The following is a 9,442-nucleotide window of genomic DNA, read 5'->3' on the forward strand; positions in this document are numbered from 1 at the left end:
TTTTTTATTTCTGCTAATATTTTCCCTCTTGAGTCTGCTTTTGAATATGAATCGTGGTGGATTCATGTTTCAGATGATTTGAGGGGAAAAAAAAGTATTTTATCTCAGCAGGAGACAAGAAACAAGATGAACTTGGCTAGAAATGAGCACAACGAATGCAATGCAATGCAATTTTTTCTCTTTTATTTTTTAACATTTGTTACGAACAGCCTTGGCAAGATCTTTCTTTTTTTTTTTTTTCCTCAGCTCTGTCTGCGGCAATGTTGATTTTATTTTCAAAAGCTACAGAAGACAGACATGTGGCCTGCAACATGAAGACATCTGTGCTGATGTACAATCATTTATACATCAGATCATCACATTGTAAAAGCTGGAAACTGCTTAGAAAAGGACTAAAAAGAAAACAACAGTGACTGTAACAACTAATAGCTGCAAATCCAGTGTAATCCAGCTTGTTTATTTGAACACATTTGTACCAACCCTGTATCGGCAGCTTGGGATTATGGCACTAACCTGACTTTTGCACAACCAATGGAGTGTTAAGAAATCAAAATGAGCACATTTCAAAGCAGCGCAGATAATCTGTCACTTGATGGATAGAGAACATATTGTCTCACAGCACTGATGCAATTATTCCATGCTCCTTTGAGCGTTCAGGAAAACTGCATCTGAGTTTTGCAAGTCTGTTGTTTGTCATTTGCACTGATCAAAAACTCTTATAACTCTGTGATGGTAATTTTGCTATGGAGCAATAAACTCCCTACATATTTTTGACACATTTCTTCCTGTGTTGTGTCTGACTGCATCTCAAACAGTTATTTGCCACAAAATGCCACCAACTTGCCATTTATACTGCTAATTTATACAGTTTGCCATTAGCCTGACTGTTCATAACAGAATATGCTTGAAATTAAAGACATGCAAAATGATCTAATATGAAAACAGGTAGGAGGCCTTGCTATTAAAAGAAGAGGGAGATTCTTATCATAAGAAGTCTAATTAAACTCAAGAACTTTGCACATCCCTCCCTTCCTTTTGAAGCTTAAGCATGTTACTGTTCTTTGAACTAACCTGGAGGATGGAAGGATTGAAACAAATAGGCTTCACAGATCTTCTTCCTCTGATAAGGTGCAAAACAATCCAAAAGTGCCATAAGAGCCCTATTTTTAGCTTTCCACAACAGGTGACCAGAGGGTTCTACTATGAAGCAAGTGTGACACAACCAGTGTTTCTTTACATAAGCCGGCTCAACAAAACCTTAAACCCCAGTCAAAGATGATGGATATCATTGCAGTGGTTCTCAGCTTTCTTTGTAACCAGGGTTTCTTCATAAGGCTCCCAGAAAAAGAGCGGTTTAAAGTGCCATTTGACTGTTTATTCACACAATGTAGACTAATTGTGGACCACCTACTTAAGTAAGGAAGAACAGGTTGTTATAATGGAGAGCTGTGAGAAATATAAAAATGTATTAGAGTAAAAAGCACTGTTCTTGCAAATGATGCAAGAGGAATGCTGGTAGGAAATTGTTAATGGTGTAAGTTAATATATTTATTTTAGCACTCTCAGTTCAGCTGCTCATTTCTAATACACAGCTGCACTTTAGACCTTTTATGCTTTTAACCTCATTCATTTAAACACGACACTCAAAGAAGTGCATTTAGGTCCGGCACTGTCTCATTATAAAAGAAATGTAGAAAGAACTTTGGCCAAATCAAGGAGGAATTAATGTTGTTAATTAAATATTCTTTGTGATTAACACACAGAGTTTTATTATCATCCTTTGCACATTTAAACTTGTTTACATTTCATATTGTGCAATCTTGCAGATCCTCAGGTGACTTTTTCTATTACTTCAATTTTAAAAAAATAATACTTTGAATTTGCTACAATTGTGGTTAGCTGACTCGCCAAAACTTGCCTTTTTAATCTGTTATCTGTCTTTACTTCTTTTTTACTTGTCAGTGTTAATTGTTATTCACTAAAACACAATGTCTAAGTCCTTGTACGTAAAACCTACTAACAAACTAATCAATTTTCTACCATATGCTGTGCGAGCTGCACTATCAGTAGTGTAGGAACAGACTTTGCAGAAAATCGTGACCAAGAATAAAAACAGATTTATCCATTTTCAGCATCATGCACTGAATGCCTGTAGTTTACTGTGGCAACCCGACGTCTAAAGTTTGCCTGCTTAAAACTGCATGACTTGGTTAAAAAAAAGCATTACTGATGTACAGCTCAACAGGTTTGCAGGTATAGGCTGATAGTCTATATTGCTCACAGATTATATCATCAGCAAAAGCCTTTTGTGAGAGGGTGGCACTTCTTAAAGCTAACTCAGGCCCTGTTTACATGTAGCAAAAATGGTGTTATTTCAATGTGTTTGGGCCTTTGGTTTACATGTAAACGAAGCCACCAAAAGCGATCATACCTGAAAACTCCAACCAAAGTGGAGATTTGGAAAAACTCTGTCTTGACGTTTTCATGTAGACAGGAGGAGACGGCGTTTAACATCACAGTATGCGACAAAAGCGTCATATGTGTGCGACCCATGTTTAGAGTTTGGTTACTGTGATAGAAATGGATGCTGGTAAAGCGATGCTTGTTTTTATATTTGTGCAAACGCTCCACTTTTCTATCGGTCCAAACAAACGACCCTCGTGCCATTATCGTTGAAGTAACAGGAGGTAATTTGTACCAATCATTGTTGTGTTTTTTCCAGAATTCTGATTGGCTAGCATGGCTTTATGCATCTCGTTACGCTGCCCCCTATAGGTTTGGCATATTTATAGCAGCGCTTAACGACGTGTTTATGTGGGTTTGTGTAAACGAAGATTTTTTTAAAAACAATCTGGTGTGAACAATGTTATTTTTGAAAACGTAGATCAGTTTTTGTAAATACCGGGCTTTTTGTAAACATGGCCTCAAATCCCAAACTCTGAACATCGACTCCTCCAGAGCAGGTTAGCAGTGCAGCATCAGTTACCATGGTGATGTTACAGGTTAAAATAGAGCCACCTTCATGATGCTAAAAACTGTGACTTTCCTCTCCAACCCATTCATCTCACTTGGTAGCACACCGCTCTGGAGTGCATATATCAGCAGCTCCATGGCCCTTGATTGGTCTCAACCTGTGCTAATAGTCAGTGTCACTGTGCATATCAATTAGACCTGGAGGCCACATTTACATGAGGTCAGTGTCTTCTCTGAAGAAGAATCTCGGTGCACTTGTAGCTAAAGCTCATTAAGCTGCATGAGGAACTTTCAAAGGGCATTTACTAATAAATCCAAAAGCAGGAGCGAACGGTAATTAAGCTACATGATGAAGTGAGTGATTGTTACATTTTAGTGACTGCTCACTGAGTTTGTCTCGGCAGAGCACTTTAGGTGCACCGGCTGTGTTATTGTGTAGCACTGGCGCAGAATGATAAAATATGAAGGCGCTTTGGAGCGGCTTCCTAAGTTGTACTTTTGAAAAGATTAAGTTGACATGTCTGTCACTGTAGCGAAATTGCCAAAAGAGGCAGGTATTCTTTCTAATGGGTAAGAAAATAATGACACCCTCAAGGAGATTTGCTTGTCATTTGCTGATATCTTGATCAACACCAACATGTACTTTCCAGATGCTGACAGCACATTCCTCGTTGACAAGTCTTTCTGCTGTCTATTGTCCAGATAAAATTGGAGGTGATTTGAGCACAGTTGTTGATTCATATCTAGACAGAACTAACAATGCTGGAATTACATGTAACTGGCAGGCAACAGAAATAGTAAAAGTAGCTTTTCTAGTTACTTTGGAGTTTGAAAGCCTGAGATACCAACTGCTACCAAGTTGACCAAACACACTTCCACTAAAAAGCATTTTTTTATTGATAAAACCAAATGTGTGCAACCTCCTGATTGGTGTTTTCCCCAATTAAACCTGTAATTTAACATATACACAATATTTACAATTGGACAGATCAGCGTCAATCCAATCTGCAACATGGAAGTATGTCCTGTCTGTCCCTCCAAGTACTGATTTTGGAACCAAATCTGCAGACCACATGACAAAAAATAAAAGATAAAATATCAGGATCACATGCCAGGTCAAGCTTGGTTACAGACCTCTGATTCACCGCCTACATATTGACAGCATGTCAAGCAGGTCAGGTGTTACGGAGTTAAGAAGTTGGAGGAGCTATTTTAGACACCGCTGGTTCCTGAAGTAAAAATCCCACTCATTTTCCACACGGACAGAATTCACGTGACTCACGCTTCTACGCCGTCGTTTGGCATGAAATTCTCCTGTTTGAATCATTGGTGCAGGAGATTAACCACAACACAAGAACATATCTGGATCTATGATTAAAACCCATGTGAACCACGACTCATGAGGTGCATCGCTGGAAGAAACATCCAACTCCCGAACTTCAAATTTTATTACGTGTGTGGTTAAATGTCTGAACCTCAAAGCAGTTTCTGGGGATTTTTTTTATTTTTTGCACCAGTCACATTATTACAAACCGCAAACTCACTTTTCACTGCAGTATGAAGTCCTGCACCTCTATGGAAACAACACAACCATGACTAGAGGAGAGAGAACCCAAAAAAGTGTTTTATGCAGCATAATAAAATTAGTATGCCATAACTGATAAACTTTAACCTGAAATCAACACGCCCAACATTATAAAGATACATAAATACCACAGATATTTTACTACTTTGCATTTCAGTTTTTTTAGTTGTTTTCTCAACATAGCCTGTAGTTGAGCCCAGTTCAGTCAGAAAAATCTCAGAATTTTTGTCACGTGACTGTTGGTGACACCAATGATGTCAGTTATGACTTCATAGTTGTGCTGAGGAGCACTGAGTTTTTCTAATTTTAAAAAATTTGATGCTTTATTTTTGGTGAATTAGAAAAACAAACAAATAAGATATGTAAAGTACAGTGATTTTGATTAAATATGAACTTTTTCAACAAAATGTCAAGTCACAGATGAATACGAGGTGTGTCAGAAAAATTTCAGGACTGGTGTCACAAAAGATGTATTTCAAATTCAAACTACGAGTTTTCCCTTTCGAGGTAATCCCCCTGGAAGCTAACACCCTTCCCCAGCATTCTCTGCCACACCGCCATGCACTCCTGGAAGGATTCTTCCGGGATCCTCTGCAGCTCCGTCATCACAGCCATCTTGATGTCATCCATGTCTTTAAAACGGGTCCCCTTGATGACCCCCTTGAGCTTGGGGAAGAGGAAAAAATCCCACGGAGCTAGGTGGGGCGAGTCGGGAGGTTGTTCGGCGATGTTCTTCTCAGCCAGGAACTGTGGGATGCTCAGGGCATTGTGAGCAGGCGCGTTGTCATGGTGAAGCAGCCACAACTTATTCTGCCACAACTCTCGCCTCTTCTCATGCGTTGAAGGAAGCAAACGCCGCAGGATCTCTTTGTAGACGTGCTGGTTGATCGTCTGAAGGGGAAAAGCCGTAGTTTGTAGTTCGGGTTTGAAATATATCTTTTGTGACACCAGTCCTGGAACTTTTCTGACACGACTCGTAGTTCAAGGAAAATGTGCAGATTTATAGTTTTTACAGTTTATGGTTGTTAATGGTGTGATTTTGGTACTTTGGTAAAGGTAACATGCCTCTTTTTAGGTTCAGAGGGTTAATGGAGTGCAATCTGCAGCTTAAACTGATTCTCTTGTAAAGTTTGGGTCAGTTGTGGATAAAGTCAGCAGCTATGGTGCTTTGTCTTGTTCTCAGCTGCAACAACAAACAATGTTGAATTCACGATTGCTTTAAAAAACCTTTTGGAGTAACTAGTACCACAAGCCCTCTCTTAACACGTTGCAGCCTTCGTGCAAGCCAAGGAAATTTTCCAAATTTGGACAGTTTTGCTTTAGACATTGTTTACCTTTGCAATCAGATTTTAAAAAAGCAGCCGTCTGTCATGAGTTTAAGTCACTCCGTACACTCTGGTTTGGCAGAATCAGGCTGCTGCTGGAATAAAACGTGTTACCGCCTGCCAAAGCTCCACAAGCTGTTGTACGTCTATGTACTGTGCAGGAATACACTTTACATATTTATTGGTTAAGACGAGATGAAACAAAATACCATCATTACAAATGAGAAATCGGCTGACATGAGCACAATATCAGGCCAAATGAAATCGTTTGATTATTAGATTAGAAAATTGCAAAAAAAAATCCCCAATAAAAGAATGTAAGCAAGACACGGGGAAAATGTGTCTTTTAAACTGTAGTTTTCGAAGTTGATTTTTCTTCCATTTAACCACCTCTTACTTTCTTTTGTCCTTGTTTATTATCTTTTCCCTCCTGCTATAAGTCACATTAAGATTTGGGTGCTGCTTCTTTTGTCTCTCATTTAATCTTTTGTTGTTTTGCAATTTTACAAAACAAAAGAATCCACACCAGCGCGTTAATCAGTTGGAAATTAGCTTTTTTTTTTTTTTTGGATTTTGTTGAACAAAATGACAATTGGGTGTGGATTTTGATGGATGATGATTGCGACTTAATTACCGGGAAATAATGCAATCACCATTTCATTTTAATTTCAAAGTAAATATTGAAACTTGTTTGTGCGAGTGTGTTTGCGCCCCGGGGCACTTTGAAGCCGTGTGTGTTTTGCTCTTCTTTGCTTTGCTTCACTTCTTTCCGAGCTACTGTACATATTGATTTTGCTGTGCAGCCTCTTGGTATTTTCACTCAATTAAAACTGTGACAGAACCTGCAGTTTACAGTCCTCCTCGCTGACCTGGTATAAAATGCTCGCCATTTAATTTGCTTTCATGTTAACTGTGTGTTTGTGCCCCGAATGAATACCAGGCCCTTAACATTGATAAATGCTTGAGATGCTGGCTCAGCTCTCACTGTCTCAGCACAAGGTCACTGGTGAAGGACTTTTTCCTCCTCATCTGTCTGGCATTTCACTATCCTCTCACTTAGTCTACAATCTCACTGCCTGGCCTTTTCCCCTCATATGCCTATTTTTCGACATGCTCGATCCAAATAAGCAATTAAATGCCCACATTCGTCATCTTAAAAATTAAACTAAGCAGACATCCCCGCAGCAGCATCCGTGTTATAGTTTTTAGTCGATGAATAATCTATGATTTGCAGGGATTTGCGGCTCACCATGTGACAAACTGACAGCGCAGAAGCTTTAAAGTGTGCACTTCCATTCCTGCATTGGCACGTGTGCATCTCACCTGTGATGCGATAAACTGACTTGCCTGCGAAACGTCCCGGACTGTCATGACAAATCCTCAGCTAGAAAATGTCGGGTCTAAAAACACCTCGAAGTAAGAAGGAAATAAAAAAACTGTTTTTCATGCTACACATGTGTGAAAGTGTAGACGGAATTGACTGCTTTGCCTAAATGACGCAGATCCTTATATATTCTGATTCATCTCTTATTTTAACGGCGGGAAATGAAGCGGTGGAAGAGAGGAATTCGGGGCACAGTTCTCCTGACTGGAACATTGTTCACACAGAATAAATGTAAGAACGGATTCCAGGCAAATACAGGTCTGAAAGTTGATGAGTAGTCTAAAATATTGAAAACTTTTAGAAGAAACGATTTTTAAACATGACAATGACAATGCTGTGTTCTATAATATATAACTGGCAGTAAATGCTAAACAAATTTTCTGCTTTCAAATTCCTCATGTGCTTGGCAAGACCTGTTCTTTAACCCTCTCAACCCCTGGGCATTTTTACTCACTGTGGACTCATTTTTTCACCACAAAGCCCTGCACCTCTATGGAAACAGCACAACCATGATTACCAGTACACAAATTACTTTTGTGTAGCATGACACAGTTATAACACTATATATCATTAAAACAAGATAAAGTGGAATTTTAATATTTGTTCTACCAAAATTGGGGGAAAAAAAAGGAATCAACGTACTTCCAATTTTGCAAACAAATTGCTGACTTAAAAAATGTGGTAATAAATATCTAAATATTGAATTTCTTTCCATACTTGACCCCTATCTCTATGTAAGCCTGCAGTTCAACCTACCTGAATTGTTGTCATGTGACTATATAAATGTTACTATTTGCATGCTTAATTTGCTCCTATACTTGTCTGATCTGTCTAAACACAGCCTGCAGTTCAACCCAAAAAATTCCAGAATTGGCTTCACAGTTGTGCTAAGGATCACAATATTTCTTTTTATTTATTTATTTTTTCCAGAATCTGGTTGGAGTAAGCGGTTTATTTTTCTCAAATTTTTACATGAAACATGTAGAGTAAAGGGATTTCGATCAAATGCCATGAATTCCAGCTCAGATTTAGCTATTTTTCCCCCAATGGAATTGAAAGTCACACATGATTAATTCATGCACCGTCTGAAAGATTCTTCCGGCATTCACGGTTTCTTGCTATGATATTAATAATAATTTGAACCTGCTGAACCCCGGTGGGCTTTGGGGTTGAGAGGGTTAAAGTCGACATGCCATATCTCTATTTATATTGCTGCGCTCATTATGTAAATCCGGTGACTATGCTTAGCTGCTCCCGTTACAGTATCCTTAGAAACACATCATTTGCTGTGTGCACCAGATGTTTTTTCCCAGGAAAAATGTACCACGCATTGTGTTTACAGCTGCAAGTAATTGAATAACTGCTGTTATTCTGCCCCATCACCACTTTCCCCTCCTGTGCTGCTGCTTCTTCTCATCCTGCTCCACGCCTGTATGTATTTCTTCCTTTTCACCATCGCAGCTCAGTCAGACATAGTTCCACTTCTTCCTTCTCCTGTGCGCTTTGTGAGTCCTAAAGCTGTGGTAGCGGCTTACAAAGGCTCGAGGTCAGGGGTTACTGGAATCGGGATGCAGCAGACTTACCCGTATCTGCAGCCTCGGGTTTGGGAGCATTAGTGTAGCTGGTATTGGCTGCCCTCTGCTTTGCATTTACACCATTGTACTTCTAACTCCCTGCTACGACGGGTCCTCTACGCTCCAAGTCTTCCTAAGGCATTTATACTCTTACCGTGATCAAATGTGTTCACTTATGGAGAACTCCAAACACTGCTCTGTGTGCATAAATATAAATGAGCGTTTGATACCATTACAGATACAGAGCTGCAGGCCAGCTGACGAGAAATTAGTCATCTTCTATTCCGTGTTGGTATAGAGGAATGAATGTTAGCGAACACGCACGTAGCAGCTTCTGTTGTTTGGTTTTAATGGAACTCCTGTATGAACACACATGTAATGACATTTTTACTTAAAGGAACAAAGTCTTCTGTGGCAGTTATTTACATTATAGAGATTTATTTACATAAAAACCCAATGAGAAAACCCCCCCAAAAACAAAGACATTAAGGAAATTAGGGGTTTTCTGAGAAAACGTCTCAACCAGTTGTTAAGTAAATTTTCTGTAGATACTTTGATATGTGCTTTAATGCTTTGACTTGTTTGTCTTAAAAGCTAATGT

The sequence above is a fragment of the Stegastes partitus genome, unplaced genomic scaffold, assembly GCF_000690725.1.
Source record: "Stegastes partitus isolate 25-593 unplaced genomic scaffold, Stegastes_partitus-1.0.2 Scaffold325, whole genome shotgun sequence".
NCBI lineage: Eukaryota > Metazoa > Chordata > Actinopteri > Pomacentridae > Stegastes > Stegastes partitus.